The 22,317-nt window shown below is 42.6% G+C and overlaps 1 long non-coding RNA gene across 1 annotated transcript in view; it reads left to right on the top strand.

The window, feature by feature from the left end:
• The window catches only part of LOC112662446 (uncharacterized), a 59,588-nt gene that overhangs the window by 78 nt on the left and 37,193 nt on the right, over positions 1-22,317 (top strand). The window lies entirely within an intron of this gene.

Genomic DNA, 22,317 nt, shown 5'->3' with positions numbered 1-22,317 from the left:
CAGTTGTTGGGCCACACACGTAGGTAGCTGCTGACACCAGGAGTGTGTGAAGTGGGACAGACTACTAAATCCAATGCCGTACACGTAGGTCTTTTGAAGTCTTTGGGTTCTTTCTTCTACATGAGAGGTTCTGGCATCCTCACTTAATGTAGGCCAACACTGAACTCCTGTTTAGACAAATAATGGATTTACTCCTACTTGAGACTACACAGTCCACCTGAACCTCTATAGTAAGGGCTCTATCACTGATGATCTTGGACCAATGTAATTCCATTTCTTCTTCCCTAGTTTAACACCCTTATAACCTATTCCCATACACACCCTTAGGTTTCAGCTGATATAACTACCCAAAGTTGCAATTCTGACAGTGTGTAAGCTATTGCTCCCTATGCTCCACTATTGTTCCCTTGGTGTGTTTGGATGTAATGGTCTAGGTGTCCACCAATCCTTAATTCCTCTAGAGTCCCCACGAGGTAACTTCCTCAGGTCAAGTCAGTATAGGATCTCTAGGCAAGGGGAGGAGGGGCTGCTTTGACAGAAGTGGCACTCCATGGGATTTGGAGGTTTGTGATTGAGAATAGGATTCTGGAAATTGGAGGATTTGAGTGCATTGGCCTTTCACATAAAATCCCTGATGTGAATATGAAGTTTTGTAGTTGTTTTGCCACTTGAAGACTAAAAAACTGAGTTCTTATATACTGACCCTATAGCTGTAAGAGAAGATACATTCTTTTAGGAAAGTCTTAAAAACTCCGATGCTCTGAATCTCACCGGATTTTCAGTGCCTTGCACCAAAAAAGGTCTGAGTGTCATTTTTTGTTCTGGAAGCTCTATCAGTACAATTTGAAGTAGCCACCTCAATTTCTGGCATCAAATGCCATGTAATTCAGGATAGAAAGTCACCAGAATGTTTTCCTGTATGTGAGTCTGATATTTGTTGCTTGAAATACCTACAGTGAGGTATAAGGAACAAGATTAGAGGGACCACATCTTCCAGACTCTCTGCTACAGATAAGTGCTTCTCTCCAGAATTCAAGTCCCCACGAATGTCACTCCAAACTTAACAGCTCTTCCAGAGGGTAACAGAATATGAGAGGATGCCGCTCAAGCTTGCATATTTGGCAAGCGCGCGCACTAGAGGTAAAGAAATGTGTTGTTTCACTTTTCCAGGCTTGCAGAATAGAGTTGCCAGAGTTACCTTGCCTCCGGGGTTCTAGATTTATATTCTGCTAACGAGAAATAGTTATTAGTTATCGAGCCCCCAAGACACAAGGGAGAGCAAAACAAACAACTACCAGCACAAAAATAGTTTTAAGTTTGTTTTGGGGAAAGAAATCAATGACTATGTTCCTGCATTTGTTGGCTTTAAAATGTGGAAATTCTACAGTGGTGGTGGCTGCAGTGGGGAAGGAGGAGATATCCCAATTTTAGCAAGGAAATTGGATAGGAAGAGAACGTTTTTTACTGAAGAACTTTGATCTTGGACTTGGATTTGTTCAAAATATATGTAGAGATAATTGGGTTAAAATTAGTGCGTGGCAATTGCAAAGTTTCAAAAGTAATTGTTTGGAAAGATGCCTTCTCAACAATCAATTATGATACTTAATTGGAGACACGAAATTTCCATTGCTAAATTTGTCAGACAGTTATTTTAGAATCCCTTATTTATAATACGTTTGTATCTTGGCCAAGTTGGATGCTGGAGAAATCTTAGAGTTTCTTCACTATTTACTGAGATCAGTGATTCATGGCTTCCAAGTATCCTAGAATGAATAAACTGATAATCCAATTTTAAATATAAAGGCATAGGCTTTAGCTTAAATTTTTAGTTCTCTTAGGAAAAATTCTTTCCTACAACAATTAGACTTGGACTTAGAAGCTTTTGGGTTCAGCATAAGCAAAAACAAGTGTTTCTAAGCCTTAAACTCGTACTTGAGGCTATGGGTCTTCCAGTGGAAAGGAGGTAGAGGAGGAATGGGCAGTTCAGTTCTCTTTACCTTTCAGAAATCTCAGATTTATGCTATTTAGTAGGTCTTTGATTAAATGGGAAAGAGATTAGAAATATGTAGTGTAATACAAGTGGGAAATTTAAAGTTTCACTGACAGCAACATCTGTCAAACTTGACGACAGCATTGGGGAAAATGTTTTTTTGTAGTAAAGTGCTAATAGGCTTTCATAATTGAATGGCAATTCATGTTTCCCATCTATCTACAAGATTGCTAATGCAAAGTTGAGCTATAGCTATGCTCTACTATGAGCCATATAAAAATATAAATATTATTCAGTAAGAGATTTAGAGGTTTGCACTAAAGTTGAAACAGCCAATGATGTAGATTTCAGAATTTGAATTTCTATAAGAAACTCAGGTTTATATACATTAGTTCCTTTGTTATTAGAAGTATGTTGATAGACCTTTTGTACATGGTCCTGCCAAAGATGCCATCGGGTTATAGTATTTTTTTGTGGACTTTTACATATTAAACAAGCCTAGTTCACCTGAACTTTGGGTAATTTTTAAGATAGCAACTTTTGCTGATTAAAATTTTTCCATCTTCCCATGTTCCCTCCTCCAGAGGACACTGAGAAATTGTGGTTTAACACCAGAATTTCCTGTGAAAAAAGTAACATATTTGAAATAGTGGATTTTGTTCACGATGTGGGATAATCTGTAGATAACTGTTCCAGAAGCTTCAGAAATGCCAATGTCATTTTTTAAAAAGATTTATTCGGGAGAGACAGGCAGAGGGAGAAGCAGGCTTCTTGTGGGGAGCCCAAATGCAGGACTCGATCCTAGGACCCTGGGATCACACCCTGAGCCAAAGGCAGACGCTCAACTACTGAGCCACTCAGATGCCCCCGCCAAAGTCACTTTTAAAAAAAAAAATGCAACTTTTGGGACCAAAAGCAACCATCGCAGGAGATCCTTTCTTTGAGGAACATCCTCTGAAAATTTATTCTTCTAGAAGAGCAGTGAGAACACTGGCAGAAAGGTATCAAATTCCCCCCCCCCCCCCTTTTTTAAAGAGCTTTTGAGATCAAAGGCTTATAACAATCTGAGGAGATTTAAGAAAGCTGGCTCCATCTCAGGGGCAGCAGTGAGCTTCAGTGCATTTTCCCCATCCCCTTCTCTCCCTAGCCTCAAGGTAGCCCAAGCACTGAGAGCTTTACCAGAATGGTGGCTGTGAGGACAGAAGCCACTGGAGGAAATAGTTTGGAGCTTCCCCACAGCCCTATCCAGTTGGGAATTTCACTATTTGGTCTGAAACACCAGAAAGCTCCATTCTCAGGATTGTGACTAATTCCCTACCAGAGTGTTTGTTGATAATCAGTGGCAATTGTGAACCGATATCTGAGGCATTACCAGTTGAGGATAATAAGTTTTTGTTTTTGCATGAGGCTTTAAGAGAAAGGTTTGGGAATGAGAGGTCTATAGGATGATTTTTAAAAGCTCCAAGAGCTTAAGAGCTTCCTGGGAATCTAGATGGTCACACAGGTGAGAGCTGTGGCATACCCAGAGAAGACCCAAGAGGACCCTAATCTCTCACCTCTAGTTGACCTTAGCCCTGTGCTAACAGGAGGCGAAGGCTGAGGAAAAGTTGTACATTGACTGCCACCAGAGCATTGATGGCTTGATCCACCACACAAATATTCACTTAACAAGATCTGGAAGACTTATGGGCTCAGGCATTTAAAGAAATCTGTCCAATTATTAGCTGATTGGTGGCTGCACATGACAGCTTAGTGAAGCCTGGCTCAAATAGTGCTTATTTTACAAATTTAATCCAAGAAAGAACAGCAGGCACAGCAACAAAAAAAGCAACAAAACTAGGGGGAGAGGAAGATCTGACTTCCAGTTAACATGTCCAATTGAACAAAAAATTATGAGACTCGCCAGTAAGTATGAACCATATATAAGGAAAAGGTAGCTGACAAACGGTCCCAGAGGAAGCAAAGAGGTCAGACATACTAGATGTCGGCTGTTGTAAATATATTTAAAGACCAAAAAACAGAACAAGAATGAGAACAAGGTTTTCTATTGTGGAAATAAAAGTTAAAAGAACCAAATTATGGAGTTGAGAAATAACTGAAAAAGATTACCCACTGCTGAGCTCTTGGTAAGGTTGTAGAAGCATCAAGCAGACTTGAAGACTGCGACTGAGATTACCCAGTTTAATTCACTCAGTGGAGCTCTAAAGTCTCCAACTATTACTGTCAGAATGTCTATTTCTCCTGAGTTCTATCAGTTTAATATATTTTGTCATTAGAGTTCTAAGTGTATTTTTGCATTGAACTTTTAATGGACATGTTGTGTCCTTGTCTCTTATAACCTTTGATTTAAAGCTATTTCACCTGATATTAGTATAGCCACTCTTGCTCGATTTTGGTTACTATTTCGAAGTGAAAGAATAGAAACTGATTTCGCGCAATCTATTTAGGTCTTTGGATTTAAAGGGATTCTCTGGTAGATACCATTTAGTTGGACTTAACTCCATTCTGCCAATCTTTTTACTGGGGATTTTCTTTTTAAATATTTGAGAACATCCATAAGAGTGCGCATGAGCATGTGAGTAGGGGGAAGAGCAGAGGGAGAACCTGATGCAGGGCTCCATCCCACAATCCAAGAGATCATGACTTGAACCAGAACCAAACCAAGAGTTGGGTGGCTTAGTTGGTTGAGCATCCAAGTGCCCCTTATTGGAGTTTAGCCTATTCACATTTAAATTAATTACTGATAAGGAGAGACTTGTCGTTTTCCTTTGAGCTTTTTAATTATTTTTTATTGGTGTTCAATTTGCCAACATACAGAACACCTAGTGCTCATCCTGTCAAGTGCCCCCCTCAGTGCCTGTCACCCATTCACCCCCACCCCCCTCTCCTACCACCCCTAGTTCATTTCCCCAGAGTCTTCATGTTCTGTCTCCCTTTCTGATATTTCCTACACATTTCTTCTCCCTTCCCTTCTATTCCCTTTTACTATTATTTATATTCCCCAAATGAATGAGACCATATGTTTGTCCTTCTCCGATTGACTTATTTCACTCAGAATACCCTCCAGTTCCATCCATGTTGAAGCAAATGGGGGGTATTTGTCATTTCTAATGGCTGAGGAATATTCCATTGTATACATAAACCACATATTTAGACAGTCTTCAATAAATGGTGCTGGGAAAATTGGACATCCACATACAGAAGAATGAAACTAGACCACTCTCTTGCACCATATACAAAGAAACTCAAAATGGATGAAAGAACTAAATGTGAGACAAGATTCCATCAAGATCCTAGAGAACACAGGCAACACCCTTTTTGAACTCGGCCACAGTAACTTCTTGCACGATACATTCACGAAGGCAAGAGAAACAAAAGCAAAAATGAACTATTGGGACCTCATCAAGATAAGTTTTTGCACAGCAAAGGATACTGTCAACAAAACTCAAAGACAACCTACAGAATGGGAGAAGATATTTGCAAATGACCTATCAGATAAAGGGCTAGTTTCCAAGATCTATAAAGAACTTATTAAACTCAACAGCAAAGAAACAATCCAATCACGAAATGGGCAAAAGACATGAAGAGAAATCTCACAGAGGAAGACAGACATGGCCAACACGCACATGAGAAAATGCTCTGCATCACTTGCCACCAGGGAAATACAAATCAAAACCACAATGAGATCCCACCTCACACCAGTGAGAATGGGGAAAATTAACAAGGCAGGAAACCACAAATGTTGGAGAGGATGCGGAGAAAAGGGAACCCTCTTGCAATGGATGGGAACGTGAACTGGCGCAGCCACTCTGGAGAACTGTGGAGGTTCCTCAGAGTTAAAAATGGACCTGCCCTATGACCCAGCAATTGCACTGCTGGGGATTTACCCCAAAGATACAGATGCAATGAAATGCGAGGACACCTGCACCCAGATGTTTCTAGCAGCAATGTCCACAATAGCCAAACTGGAGCTTTTGATTTTATAGTACAACGTTGGAACTTCTCATTTCCTTTTGTGTTTATTTTGTAATAGTTTTGGGATTACCATGGGGATTAATTTAGCATTCTAGTGATATGACATTCTAATTTGAATTTATACTGGTTTAACTTCAATAGTATACAAAAGTTTTGTTCCCTTTGGGCTGTTCCCCTACTTCCTTTTGGTTGTTGTGGTCACAAAATTACATCTTTAATACTTATCTAGGGGTACACATTGTAATTTAAGCAATGAGTGCATTTATATATGTAGAAAATGTAGAGTCACAAACCATTGTTATAACACTAGCTTTCATAGTTACCCATTCACCTTTAAGATCTTTATAGGACCTTGGGTTACAGTCTAGTGTCCTTTCATTTTATCTTACAGGACAGATCTTGGCTGCAAACTCTAGCTTTTGGCTTTCTGAAAAGGTCTTTATGCCTTTTGGAGGATAGTTTTGCTAGGTATAGGATTCTTGGCTTAGAAATTCAAAAAAGCTGTGAGGAGAAAAGCACTACAAAAAACAAAACAAAACAAAACACACACCACCCCACACAAAACTATCAGCCCACTGCTTTTATCTTCTAGTTTTCTGTGGAAAAAAATCTGATCTTATTTTGAACATTGGTTTAAAAAGATATGTACCCGTGTTCATTGCAACCTTACAATAGCCAAGTATGGAAGCAGTCCAAGTGTCCACTGATGATAGCTGAGTGGATAAAGATGTATATATACCTAATGGATTATTACTCAACCATAAGAATGGAACATTGCAGTTTAAAACAGCATAGCATTATACTCTAGTTCCATCTAAGTGAAAGGAGTTAGAAAAATATCACAGGATTTTACTCATGAGGAACAAGAGACACCCCTCCTCTCCAGCCAAAAAAAAAAAAAAAAAAGTCAGCATTTTTAAATACATAGAACAAACTGGTCATTGCCGGAGGGAAGGTGGGTGGGTAGATAGGTTGAATAAAAGAATTAACATTATGATGAGCACTGAGAAACCTATGGAATTAAATATTTTATACTTGAAACTAATATGTTAACTATCCTTCAAGTACTGCACATAAATGCTTATAGCAATTTTTTCCAACGGCCAAAAACTGGAAGCAACTATAATATTAAGTAAATGAACAGTGTTCTATCCATACAATAGAATATTACTGAGAAATAAAGGATCAAGCCACAAAAAGGCATGGAGTAACTTTAAGTACATATTGCTAAGTTAAAGAAGCCAACCTTGAAAGGACCATATGATCCCAATTATAAGATTAAGATACTATAGCTACAGTAAGAATATTAATGGTTTCTAGTTTGGGGGAAGGGAGAGGAAGAGGTGGAAAAGGATTTTGTGGGAAGTGCAACTATTCCATAGGATACTGGTGGATGCATGTTTGTCAAAACCTGTAGAACTTTAAAACAGACAGTAAATCTAGGTACACAAGTCAGAAAGTCACTTGAGAGGTTAGAAGAGCCTGGGCAAGGTAGCAGACAAGAATCTTAGTATAGGTGTATGAAGCCCTCTCTGGAGAGGACAAGGGGAAAGGTCATGACCCAAATACCACAGATGGAGGCTTTAAGGATCAAGGAAAAAGGAACAGCATAGGAATATGCTCTAGTCAAAGTGGTTTCCCATAGGGGTATATGTCACAATCCTAATGCTGCTACACATGTACTAGAAGTGAACAGTTAAATGGACAGTGAGTGGTGGGAGCTATATTTCTCGCCAGATTTCCGGCCACCAGGGTATACAAGACCAAGAGGCAGGGGAGGATAGGCAAGAATGGCACAGACCCTTATATTTCACAGTAGGTTTGTTCATGATTAGCATATTGGAACATGATGAAATAGAGCATGGAAAGCTGAAGGTGTTTGGGGCAAATAATCAGGTCTTCGAGTAGAATTACTGAGATAGGTGGGAATCATGTACAGGCAAAGTTTTAGTTGTTTCCCTTTCCATTTGTCTCCTGGACAACCATGATGGGACACCTGGGTGGGATGGTGGTTGAATGTCTTTGGCTCAGGGCGTGATCCTGGAGTCCCAGGATTGAGTTCCACCATCAGGCTCCCTGCATGGAGCCTGCTTCTCCCTCTGCCTATGTCTGTCTGTGTCTCTCATGAATAAATAAAATACTAAAAGGAAAAAAAAAAAAAAAGGAAAGGGCAACATGTTGTATATCCTGAGTGAGGGCTTAGTAAAATTTAAGATGCCCCAATTATTGAAAATTAGGAGGCCTCCAGTTGATTTCTCTGGTCCTAGGATGCATCCCAGTGCCTGCCTCTCTATATTGCTGATGTTTAAAGTTGGAGTCATGAGCCTATACTTCATAGTCCAGGGTGGTCTTGACCATCCATGTGATCAGTACCAAGGAGATGTGGCAGAGAAGGACAGCTTCTAGGGGGTTAGACTTATCTGAGTCCCTCCCCCCTTGCTGGAACAGAGCCAGCCGTGAAATCACCATCTGTCAGCATAGCCTCTGATCCTAGGTTCTCGTACATATCTAGAGGCATAAATCTGGGTTATTGGTATTTTTTAAAAATTAAAATGTTGGTTTGAGGAAAGCACTGTGAGAAGCTGCAGAAATCCTATCTTCATTGCCTTATAAAAAATATAGGATGCCAAGTTTAAATGAGAAGTGATGTTTTTTATAGCATGATTATGTCTCATGTAATATTTGGGACATTCACTTCTATTAAAACAGCTGTTTTTCTGAAATTCAAGTTTTACTGAGCACTATTTTATCTGGCAACCCTTTTGAAAGTAGATTATGAAACAAGCAAATAAGTCAACAAGTGGAACTTGTAGTTCAGAATAGTGTGGAGTAAAACATGCAGAAGCCCATATGACCTTCTGAGTCCAAAGGGCTATGCTAAAATGGACACTTCTATTTAGCATCAAGTATATTGGACATTCTATTAATGTGGACCAAATTTAAGTGAATATAAAGAAAATACAAGCCAGTGAGGTACAGCATGAATTGGTGATCAATTCCCTACAATCAAAAATCTCCACTTGGAATGGGGCTTTTTCATCCTACTAGTCTCTTTCTAGCTTTTAAGTTTGGCTTGGACTCCTTGTCAGGCCACATATCCAGCCTTCTGTTATTTTTTAAACAAATTCCAAACAGTCAACATAGTACAGTGAGTACGTTCTTTAGAAGGGATATAGCAACATGCAAAAAGCTGGGGATGAAGCTGTGTTCTGTTGGGTGTTAAGTCTGGAAATAAGCAAGTCTGTAGATAATAGGCCTTCAACTCCACAGTAGAACCCTGTAAGCTAGGCTCACTGCATGAAATCAGGGCTGTAGGAAATGCAGTTTTTTTTTTTTTTTTTTTTTTTTTTTTTTTTTTTTTTAAGAACTATCACCATGGGGGCCCTTTCAACATTTACACTGAGCCTTAATATACAGGACCTGCCCAGCCATACTCAACCAGTTCCAGTTCTTATTCACTCCAGCTGTTCTCCCTCCCTTACTCTGTCTCATGCTAGAGAGGTCACAACACAATGAATCCCCCTCCCATCTAAGTTCAGAGATGGAAGTCAACCTTTTTGTAGGTACTTGAAATACCTACAGGGCTTGTCACAACTGACTAGGCCCCACTCGCAGTTTGATTCAGCAGGTATGGGATAGGGCCCATGAGCCTGCATTTCTAGAACATTCCCAGAAGATGCTGATGCTGGTGGCCTGGGGACCGCATTTTGAGAACCACCACTCTAAGCTTTACCATTCCTGTCAATCCACTTATCTCCAGGGAGGAGATCCTGATCATTTGACTGGTAAGCAATTCGCCTTCAAAAGATCCATTCCATAAACCCTCCTTCCAAGGAGGGCTTCTGGTAGCAACTGCCTTGCATTTATTATCCCAGAAACCTAAGATACATGCAAGTGGTTTATGAAGCAAAGTGCTTCCATAAGGAAGTAACAAGGGAGTGGGGATGAGCAGCATAAGAAAGAGGAAGCCAAGCAAGAATAAGATTTCACATAAAGCGCCATTGTAGTGGCTGTTACTCATGCCCCACATGTACAAGGGGCAGAGTCCAGGAGATATCAGCCACAAGTTTCTAGTTGTCCTCTCCCAGTGGGGTCAGATATTTAGCTCTCCCAGTAATGTGTGAACATTCACATGGAACCAGGGCAACTCATGTGAGCCTTGGCATCCAGATTTTTTTTTTAATCGGTGGTAGGCCTGGGATGCCTACTTCTGTGTGTAGTACCTAGCCTTCTCCAGAGGTCAAGCTGATACCTCATGGCCCTAGTCCCCCATAAGTCACATTGTTAACAGACTGTTTCACGTGGCTCATGGGCTCCAAGTAAATAACAAACCACTCATGCGGCAGAACATCCCAAGGTGTCAGATTCTTAGGAGCCAGGCAGGGGCCAAACCCTTATTTAGAACATGTAGGGAGTAGACAACTCTGTACTGGGTTAATTTTTCAGTACATCCGTACAATTCCTCAAAGCCGAAGCACTGGTTTGCAGGCAATACTGGTTCCCAGGCCCATGGCAGTATTAATTACAATCCATCCTTTTTATACTTAAAACCCACTTGTTTGAATGGTACACCCCTATAGATAGGTTCAGCCTTAAAGTATACTGCATCAGGGGGTGGTCACTCAAAAGGCTTCCAAGTAGGCATGCCTCCCATTTGCCAGCACTCCCAGTGACCCTATTGTGGTTTTGTATTTCTTCCTGATCCTACATCTCTGGGACTTAGAGTTACTGGTTCCCAAAAGGCACATGCTTGTATCAAGGGACAAGCAAAGACCTACTTTAAAAATGAGCGATGGTTGCTGCCTCAGCCCTCAAGGCTCCTTGAGTTAGCAGGCCAGCAGACAAGGACATCGTCTTGACAGAGGTAATTGGCTTTAGTCACCAGGAAGAAGCAGGGTTGCTCTTATACAGTGGGATAGGAGACAACCTATTTGTGGGTTTCTTGGTGATCTGATTTGATGATAAAGTACACAGCATCCAAGCCTGAGAAATACAGGATTTCAGCTCAGGTCCAGGAGAGAGGAGGACCTTGTCATGCCACCAGGGAATCCACCAAAACCCGCAGAGGTATATAAGGGTAAGATAAATCTGGAACAGAGGAAGGGGCCACTATGTACCAGTTGAAACCCCAACAGAACTCCTTCACAGGATTTGTCTTTCCAGTCTTTAGTTTCCTCAGGAAGAAACCTACTTGAATTTAGGGAAACTCCCTCTAGAACTTATTCCAAGAAGTGGCTCTGGGTGATGCAGAGGCTATAGTGGACATGGGTATATGTTACCCACATTCCTCTTTAGATGCAAAGAGCTGGTCTCTCCCCCCACCCCAGCCACTTGAAGTGCTACGTGAGAAAAATTCTGTACTCTATGGGATTGCCTCAAAGATCTACTTAGCTAAGGCCAAGCACTATTCCCAGGGACACATTCCAGTGGAGTTGAGAGCTCTGAATCACCCCAAGATGCTTGAGAGGACCAGGCCTTTATGTTCCTAAGTGATTAACTTCTCCGCCCAGTCCTGCTGGATCACTCCTTTTATAGACCTTGCTCCCGATAGCACTCCATAGTATGCTTTTCTGTATATTCAACTCCCTCTCAAAAGCTGCTTCCTGAAAAGCTCAGTCTACAACAGCTTTCACCGTTAAAGACTATGGCTAGACTACTTCAACCTCCTAAGCTCAGGCTGTAATAATTTCCCCCCAGATAGAGAACCTGTACTCCCAAAAACACTGCATAGAGTGCAGATATCTCCTATTCAGGAATGATCCACAACAGAAGCTACAACAGTGACCAAAGAGGCTTCACCCTGGCATAAGAGAATAAAGGGACCTGGTCTTCAGAGATTCTGGTGTGAAGGAGAAGGAGACCATTACTGCCAAAGAATAGATGGCTCCTGCTGACCAAGCATCTCCAGCCCCCCTCTAAGACCAATACAATTAAAGAGGGGTCAATTGGTTTACTGGAAGTCTACTCTTCATTCTTAAGTCCTGATATTAAATCAGATCTGAAAAGATGGACAGCATCTGACCTTTTTCAGTGTCTGGGGAATTTCCCAGGCAATCTCAGTATGGGTCATGACTGCATCCATCTGATACTGCTATTGAGCCAAAACTTTACTATCAGCTCATTAAGGTTGAGAGTTGAAGCCAGTTCCACCAAAAATCATCTATTATGCACACATAGTCCTGCCAAACACATCTTCTAATACTCCTAGCTGTTCTAGAAGTATGATTATGTGGTTTTAACATCTTGGTTTTACTGATAGATCCTTTGAGTACACAATAGTTCATTCAGATGGATCCTATATAGCTCTCCAGTTGATCTCCCAGAAGACATTTCAAAGTTATGAAATTTAACAAAATTCACCATTTTAAAATATACGATTCCATGGCATTTAGATATCCACAATTTTGTGCAGCCATCACTGCTCTCCAGTTCCATAATGTTTACGTCATCCCTAATAGGGAACCCATACCAATGATTTCTTTACATGGAGTTACGGTCTAATGTCCTTTAAGTCTGAAGGACTGTTTAGGATTTGTGTTTTTTGTATTTTTTGTGGGCTAACTAATGACAGACCTTCTCAGTTTTTATCTGGAAATACTAATCTGACTTTGTTTTGGAGGATAGTTTTGTCAGATATAGAATTCTTTGACAGGGCTTTTTTCTTCCTTCCCTTCAGTACTTTAAGTATTATCCTTCAGCCTTCTGGCCTTCTTAATCTAATGAGAGTTGTTGATCTTACTGGAGGATACCCTTGTACATGATGAGTGGATTCTGTCCTTGGTCTTGAAAATTTGATAATACATCTTGATACAGATTTGTTTGGGTTTATCCTCCTTGGGCTTCATTGAACTTTTTGAATAGATTTTTTTTTCTTCATCACATTTGGGGGTACTTTGGTCCTATTTCTCAAAATAGTGTTCGTGCTCCTTGCTCTTAGTATGCTTGAGCAAAGAATCAAGCAGGCCTGAAGGTTGACCAGGTATTTCTTATGGTTCCTACATATCTGAGACTGAGATTAGGCTTTCAAGAGATTTCCATGAAGCACTTGCTTGATTCAAGATAGAACAAGACCAATTCTACTACTCACTCCTCTTCATCTGAGGAAGATGCTAACACTTGAGTTTTCCCCTCCCTCTAAAGATACCATTTTAATGCAAAAAGACAGAAAAATCCACCTCTAGCTCTACGATCCATTAGTATCAGCTCCTACTCTGCATTGTGGGCAATATTTAAAGAGGCCTTTTTAATACCTACTACTTCAATCCTTAGTGGAAATACATGGTCAATCCTCCACCATGTTCCTTGAATCCTCCTGTCAAGTTCTATGCACCCTGGGCTGACATCCTGAATCTTCTTTGGAGGCAGCCCTTGGGCTGCAGAACCCACATTGTCTAACATGGTAAGCTTAGAATTAACAGCTCACCAGAGGTACTCTAAGTGACTAATAAGTGTCAGGAGTATACATAACCCACCCATATTTCTCAGTCCAGGATAATTCTGAAGTCTGTTTTATACTAATTCCTAAAACTTTTCTGGAGAATTAGTCTCATTTATCTGCATAGCAGCTGGTTTATTAGGAACCTCCGTGTCCTGCTTGCTGTCACCTCTTTCTATATCACCTCCCTGATTTCTTTGCCAGCACTTCTTCCCACTCAAAGTAAGCCCTTGTCTCAAAGTCTTATATCTTAGGACCTGATTAGGGGGGAATCCAGTAGAGACCATGGAATAAATTTTGCTGAAATACAGTAAAATATTTGATGCTGGCTATTGATAGAACTAATGTCTGATCTTTAAGGCAAAAACCTTTCTTCAAGTGTCACATGTGGTGAACTAGGTAGGAAAAGCCAAAGGAAAATTGCTTCTGCTCAAGAGTGTTACCAAAACTCAGGTTTGATTGCAAGTGAATTAGAATGGCATCAGTCATTCCTGTAGAAGCAGCAGACTTGGAGTGGAAGGGGCCTACCCCAGCTAAGATTTATTGAGTTTATACAACTTGTATAGAGGCAAAGGGAAGATTTTGAGGGGGAAGGTGTTACAGCTAACCAGAGCCTACTCCTCGCAACCCCATTAAGTCATGTTGCCCTCCTAGGCTTCCCTTCACTCTAGAGCAGAAGCCTTGTCCATCTTGTTCACGGATGCATCCCTTACACTTAGTGCCTTGGTAGGTAGATTCATTAGCCATTTGGTTAATTGATCCAAGAAGTCAATTGTGTAGACGACCAGAAATATTAGAACTTCCCAGGGGAAGGGGAATGCTAGACTCCGCATGAAGGTAAAGAGGGACATGGTATCTTTTCACCAGCTTGTGGCAAAACACTGCTTTCAGAAGGCTCCTCACTTACCTGAAAGAGCAAAGATCTAAAACCGGGCATCAAGCAGTGTTGCTTTTGGTAACAGCCACATAGCTAAGGTGATGGCCAGGGAAGGTAGTGTTGAAAGCTTCAGCTGAAGACCTCCAGTGTCAGGTTTGCCTTTGTTTTAGCACATACATACCCAGTCCCCCTCACCTACTTGAGGGGCTGGTATAAGCTATTCCCCATTGGAAGTAAACTCTAGACACGATCATTCGTGTTTGAAGCTCAATGGCTCATTCATGGATTAGATGCTTAAGTGATCAGAAGGTCAGTTATCGTGGTCTTACATTCACGTGTTCTTAAAGCTCATGTGGCAATCAGACTAAGGCTCCTATAGAAAATTTTTACTGTTCCTAGCACTGATCCTCGTATTCTGTTTTTGTTCTTCCCAATGCTGCATTTTATAAGCAAAAGTATTCAGTGCCATCTATCCTAGTGGCAGAAACTACCCTTAGGGCCAAGCTTGGTCTCTCCCCAAAATGTATTGGTCTACTCATTCACCCTGGAAACAACCTTAGGAGTCCATTAGCTCCACCAACCCCATAAAACAGCATATTATACTAGACTCTGACCTCACAGAAAAGCCTGGATGTTACTGGAAAATTCCTAGAGACCTATATATTCTTAAGTGGCCTGAGACTTAGGTTTCAAAGCCAAAATGTTTTTAATTTGGGATGACACTGGGTTATAGACTTTTTTGATAAGACTAATAGTACCACCACCTCTTCAACATTTCAGAATAAGGATGCTAAAGCCTTTAAATATGGTGGTCTTATTCAAGAGTCACATTAACCCATCTTATGGAGTAAGAGGGAGACTGTGGCATACAGGCAGAGGGTTGTATACTATTGTTTGAGAACCACCATTTTGGCAAACATCCCCTGATATCACCCTTATGGACACTGAATTCTAAAGTGCTAGTTGCAAAGACCATGAAACCAGAATAGGACCCAGGCTGTGACCATCATAAAAGGACTTTTAGGAATGTCCTCCAATTAAGCTACAGGCAAGGTGTTAGGACCATAGCATTTTCTACTCCATGAGAGAGGGCTTTAGTATATATGATAGTATCCTCTTACCTAAGTGGATCATCTCTAAGATTTTTACTTACGGGCCATTCTCCACTGCTGTAGTTCAAATTTTCAACTAGGAACACAAGACCTCATCTAGAGTATTTAGACTTGGCATGGGTGATGGCTAACTATGTTCACTTAATTGGGTCACTGGGTGCCTAGATATTTGGTCAAGTATTATTCTGGGGGGTAACCATAAGCATTTTTGGAGGAGATTAACACAAGTTGGTGAAATAAGTAAAGCAGAGTGGATGAAGGCCATTCACACTAAAGAGGGCTGTTAAAGACCTGAGTGTAAAAGACTGACCCTCTCTGGGAGATAATTCTTCCTGCCTTGCCTTCACACAGGGAGGTCAGTTTTTCTGGTTTTGGACTCAGACTGGAACATTGGCTCTTCTTGGATCTTGAGCCTCATGGCCTTATGGATGGGAACCACACGATTAGCTCTCATGGGTATATAGCTTACTAAGTCACCCTGCAGATTTTGGGACTTGTCCACCGCCACACAATTGCATGATCCAGCTTTTTATCTGATTTATCCCGTTTCCTCAGAGAACCTGAACACAGCAAGTCTAGTTAGTGGCATTTCCCAGGAGTTCAGTTAGCATTCCAGCAGGATGCCCATCATATTAGCTTTCAGTCACTTAGTATCCTCCATATCTATCATCCATGGAGGAGACTTGATAAAACCCCAGGAGGTCATCCTTGTATACAGGTGCAGGAAACCTAGCATCACAATCTGGGAGATTAGCCCAAGTGTACCAGGTCTGTGGTAAATCTAAGGCACAGTTCAATTCTTGATCCCCAGCATCAGGTAGTAAAGGCATTTAGCCTAATTGGGAGGCTGCATACCCCATTCCTTCTGTACCAGTAACTAGTTGTGTTGCTTTGAGCAAGTCGAGCACCAAGCCCATTTACTCCTCCTAAAGTGGGAGGATGGCTTCTGTATACTTTTGAGTAGAGAGACCTTCTATATTACCTCCTCATACACAAGTTGTCTAGGACCACAGTACTCCCATCACCATGAATCCTACTGAAAGATCCTAAGAAAAAAAGATGGACTAACCAGAATTGTTTGTAAAATTGAGTCTTAGTGGACTGATATTTACTTAAGTCGCATAAGCAAATACTGTCTATAGTGGAGATTGGGTACCAGACTTCAGTACTAAGACAGTGCTTTATGAACATTTATGAAGTTTAGTTGCAGGTTTCCTGGGATCAGCAGGAGCTACTGATGGTCTCCTAGGTTATACTGGAGGCTCCATCCACCTCTTGCATCCCAGGCATAGTTAATGAGATCCCTCTAGAGGGATCTAGAGACAAGCTTCATGTTTATTCAGTTACAGCTAAGAACTAGCATCAGGAATTTTATACTTTTACTGGAAGCATCTTGCCTTTCTCAATCCCTGGAAAAATCTGTTCAATATGGGTTTATTTGAATCAAGCAAGTGATACACTGAAGCTTTACATAGAGCTCTACTAGTTAATGAAGGGAGCATCTCTACCTATCACCGTTTAATCCTCAGAGACCACAAGAACTATTGATTTAACATTCTAGGACAGAGCCTGGCTCTCTATGGGCACTGCAAGGGCAGCTATTTCCCCCTCACTTTGAGGAGGAAATAGAGTTGCTAATTAAGGACCATACTGTATCTCCCCATTTAGGGATCGACAGGACTGCTTATAATCAATAGAGAACTACACGAGGCTTGGCTGTCTAACAATTGCCAGGTTAAAGTAGAGATTAGGGAGTTCAACAAAGAGTATGAGGAGTTTCACTGCTTGGCTCTCCCACGTGTGCACAAGGCTCCACCCCTCCAGTATTTAGCAGCCCTCCACGGCTTCCCCAAGCTCCCTGCCAGGCACTGGTTTCCATGGTGATGTCAAATCCCTCTGTCCCTCTGCTGCTGCTCTTCCTTGCCCTATCCTTTTTAATCTGTAACCCAATTCTCTCCCTGGCTTCCTGGAGATACTCAAGATATTTCTGAAGGACATAGTAAGCTTCCAGAAGAAAATAAGGCTCTTCGAAGGGGCAGGGCTCTGGCAGTCCCCTTAGTCTCTGGATCCCCTGAGAGGCTCGCATTCCAGCAGCCCTGCCTGTCATCTCCTTAGGATGAGCAAGTAGCAGCAGAGAGAGGGCAGGAGAGCTGTTAGGGAGACAGCCAGAGAGCTTGGAGGACCAGTTTCCTAAGAAAACAGCCCTTGCTTTTGTGCCCTGCCCTATATTGTTGCTCAACATTAGAAACATGACAAATATAAGGCAATTAAGTGGAATATAGCTATGACTATGTAGAATTAAGTGTTGTAAGGAGGTAAGCTTAAAAAGGAGGATTAAGTTAGAATGCTGCTGTAGTGAACAGGGAGAAAGAGATGGAGACTAATTCAAACCAATCTTTCACCTGTTGCTTAAATCCAAACTCCAGAGGATTAGAATCCAGACTCGGATTAGATTTATGTGCATGGCAAGGTGGAGAGAGGAATCCAGCAGAGTGGTTCCGACCTGGCCATCTTCCCTTTCTGATAGCATTCTGCACCTAGAAGATAGGTAGGTTTGGGGAGAATGCACACTAGATCATTTTTGTGATGGGAGAGATCATGAAACAGGTAGATAAGTATACATGGGTCTGAAGCTCTGTTAAGGCTGGACATTTGCAAGGTGGAAAAGAGATCTATAGGTATTAGGTCACTGCAGCTTTCGTTTTTGTCATCCTGGAGAGAATTCTCCGGATGAACAGAGTCCCGGGGAACAGAACCGTTAAGGAGAACATGGTAGAAAAAGGGGCCAGCAAAGGAGATGAAGCAGCAGCACAGAGGGTGAGGGTACAGAACAATCAGGGGAGAGTACCTAAAGGAGAGCAGAACCCAGGCAAGGAAGCAGCAGGAGGATCAGACTCAAACTTGAAGTACAGGAAGACAAGTGGCACCTCAGCCCTTCATGGAAAGGTCCAGGATGACCTGGTAGGAACTTGGATGTTCCACAACCCACAGAAGGTTCTCCTTGAAGTCCTGTGGTGCTCTAGCCTCCTGATTTAAGAGAGGTCAAAAGACTCACCTAGAGCCTAGAGGAACAGAAGCTCCAACCCAGGGTTTATCAAGAAAACCGACAAGAACATAAAAAAGTGAAAGACCAGGAGAGTCTATATTCTAAAAACATCCAGAAGTATTGGTGAGGGGATAGCCCCTGAAAGACTTTTCTGGAATGCTGTATTCGACATAGAATTCAATGTGCCTTCTAGTTTTAAAAAGCAAGCCTGCCTGGGCTCTGTCCTACAGGGGACAGCTATTAAGAGACCTGGCTGGGGCTGCATGAAAATTCAGGCATGCACCTAACCACCCTCAGCAAAGAAAATCAATGTGGGCTTGACCCGCAGCACTAAGCCTGGAGCCAAGACATGGAATTACACCATTGTTATAGTCCCAACCCAAGGATTCCTCCCTAGTGCCTGGTCTTGAATTAGGTTTCTTAGTAGTCAAGAAACCAATTGTTTCCAATAATACTCTCAGCAGAGCCCTGAGAACAGGTGTGGAGGCTCGTCTAGGCCTTCTGGCTTTCTGAACCACCATTAGACCGGGCCCCAACCAGCTGTCCCTCTGGCTCCCTGTTAGTTCTACTGGAAGCTGGACCCACCTCACTCCATAGCCCAACCCTGGAGTCCTGTGGCATTTCCCTCCCCCCCTTACATGATTGGGAAGGAAGTCATGGCATGCTAGGTAAAGATGCCCAGCCTAACTTACTACAGAGGATCTCAAAACCTACAGTTCTACTTCTCTAGGGCCCAATAAAGTCTGAAACACTTTCTTCATGTTCCTGGGAAATCACACCTCTTAAGGTCTGCTCTCTCCCTCCTGAGAGGGGAGGAATTTGAACTGAGAGGGTTTTGAGGTAGGAGGAGACATCCTCAAGCCTTGCCTTCCTGCCCCTCAAGCTTTGTTGGGAACTGGGGAGATGACGAGGGGAAGTGAAGTGCCAGTGATGCAGTAGGAAGCAAGATCTATCCTCTGTGGCTGGCCACTCCGTGCTTCCAGACTGGTCCATATTCTGGTAGCTCATGGAACAGTGAGCACTAGAAACATCTTAACAGATTCAGGTTCTGTTTTTATTAGTAGCATTGTATACTTGAAATAGGAGTTATAGCCTATAATATACAGTTGCATCAGAAACTTCAGACACATTAAGAAAACAGTGATTTTGAGTAAATGAGAGATCACTTAGTCTTTTGTTACAAATGATACACTCCTCTCCTACATCTCCATCAGCACAAAGGAACCCATCAGAAACTGAAAGCAGGTGGGATGGTTTGAAGAAAAACCATTAGTCACAAAAGACTGAATCATTTTCTTCAACTCCTATCAAATAACATGGTTAGTGTCAATCCAGGGCCTCTAGAAGAGAGGGCCAGGCTCACAAAGGGTCAGAAACATCCTGGGGTCCCCTTCTTACTGGTTATGTAAGGCAGAAAAAGGAGAGGGGGGCCTCACAGCACAACTGAGTCAAGCCTGTACCTCAGGAGCCTAAGTGTCCAGTTTCAAGTTTGGGGGGGACCCTTCCCCTCCAGACAGGTTGCCCCTCTAACTTCACCCTCACATCAGTGGTCAGATTCAAGGTACTTCAAGCAATCCCAGAGCTCTAGTGCTGGTGAGGACTCCAGAGGAGCATCAGTTAAGGATACTGCCCCTGTGCGGGGAACAGCTCTCAGAAGAGCCCCATCAGGTTTCATCCATGGCAGCATTTTTCCGTTACTTCAAGACCTAAGAGCATTTGTTCCACCAGATGGTTTACTTCATTTGAGATAGGGCCCTTTGCACCATTTGATTTGGAGGAGGATATTGTCTAGAAGTTCAAGCAGCAGTTAGAGGCCGTGGCCAAGACGCAGTGGTAGAGAAGTCCGTTTGGGAAGCTATCAGAACCATTCCCAGGATAGTCCTTCTCATCCTGGAACCAGTTCTCCTGGGCTTTTATTTTTCATGCACATGAACTTGCCGCTATCCATGGCAGCTTTAGTCACCAGTGTGGCCTGGTAGCCTTTTCCTCGTGACCTCCTTACTATCAACCAGGTCAGTATTGCTATATCCTAAGGAGTCTCTGGCCCAGGCTTAGTTGGAAGTAGAGAAGCCGCTTCTAGCCTCCTAGAACCATCTTGGGATTACAAGACAAAGGACTTTCAGAGCTGATGACACCATCAGGCCTCTTTCCTACTGTTCCCAAAGCAGATGCCCATCAACAATTGGAACCTTCCAAATCAGAATCCACTGGGGACATCATGTAAAAAAAAAACAGAGCCTGGGAACACAACACCCTTTGGGATCTAAGATAATTTCCTTTGGCCCACAGTACAAAGGCCTTTCATTCAAAGCTCCAAAAACTTGTGCTTTCCCATCCCCTAGATATTAGTTGGCAATGGGAAGATGTGTCACTATTTTGACAAAAAAAATTAAAATCAAGGGTCTGTTAAGGACATTTTGTCCTTGAAGGATACCCAAAGTTGGCCAAGTGAGTTATCCATACTCACTTGGATATATTTGGGGAATAGGTCTGCAGCAGAGCAAGGAGCTAGCTCTGAACCTTTGGGATTTTTGTCACAGGACATGGGAGAAAAGTACCTCTTGCCTAAGAGCCACTAAACACAGATTGGAGCATGTGGTGGGGGCAGAGGTGAGGGTATATGTGGCAAAACCTCGGGTTCATGCTAACAGAGGCCAAACAAGGAGTTCTGGTGACAACATGGTGACAGGTCCTAGAGACCCTGATGATACCAGGAGAGACGGTGGTATTCAGGACCACCAGCGATAGAGCTCTACTACTTTCTAGCAGCTTTCAGGTTCTCCAGTCCAAGCAGCTATGCCATGGCCTTTCTGGAATCCATTTAGAACTCAGCCCTAGGACACTGGACACAGTTAAGAGTTAGAGGGGACCACGGCCTGGCAGAATGGTTCCTTAGAAAAAGGGTCACTATCTTATGCACAATATTGAGATATTGTGAGCTACCTTGGGGGTTGGCTCTAAGGTTTCCTCTCTGGTGGAAGATGCTGAGGAGACAATCCTGGGATCTAGTGGCCAAAGCTTACGCTAGGCCTTTTCAGAGGTTGCTGGCCTGATAGAGCATTGGAACAGCTTCCTGAAGACACAGCTATAGCACTGGCTCAGAGGCAAACCTCTGCAAGGACAGGTATTATCCTCCCGGATGCATGCAAACCGAGGTCTCTAAGGGGCTAGGTCTCTAGGGGAAGGGACGCATGGGTATAGAAACCAAGAGGTTGAAACAGCAGAGCAGCCCCCACCCCCCACCCCCACCTTGACATAACTGACTCGCTGGGGGACTTCGTGCTTCCTGTCCCTGCAACTCTTGCTTCTGCAGGGTTATAATAGATTCTGTTCAAGAATAGCACACTCTTGCCATAGGATCCTGTTGACCTTCCAGTCTTAACTGTTACTGGGGATCTTGGGTTCCTTGTGTCCGAAACCAGCAGGCAAAAAGGGCCACTATTCTGGTAGGGGCATTGGCCCTGATCATCAAAATGCAATAGGGCTTCTGTGATACCAGGCAGCAGGAGTGTATCTAGGGCATGGAATAGTCCTCTTGGATATGTTGTCACACTTGAGTGAAAGAATGACTAGTACAGCAACACCAGCCTGAGAAGGGAGGAGTATCAATCAGGCACTCAGACCTCTCAGGAATGAGAGTTTGAGTCATACCATCAAGTTAGTCACTGAGACCAGGGGAGGTGTGGGTTGGTAAAGAGAATTTAGGATGGATAATGGAGGAGTAAAAGTGAGTGCCAGTTACCCCCAGAGTGCCTGCAGTGATGGACACTAGTTCTTTCTTCCAATCTCCCACTTCTAGGTTTGCCCACTAGGGACTGGGAAGCTGCTCCTCTACACATGTGAAGTGGACTTAAATAGGGCAAGTGAGGGCTAGGGCAGCTA

This window comes from Canis lupus, chromosome 13, assembly GCF_003254725.2.
Source record: "Canis lupus dingo isolate Sandy chromosome 13, ASM325472v2, whole genome shotgun sequence".
NCBI classification, from domain to species: Eukaryota; Metazoa; Chordata; class Mammalia; order Carnivora; family Canidae; genus Canis; species Canis lupus.
This window is presented reverse-complemented; position numbering and strand designations above follow the sequence as displayed.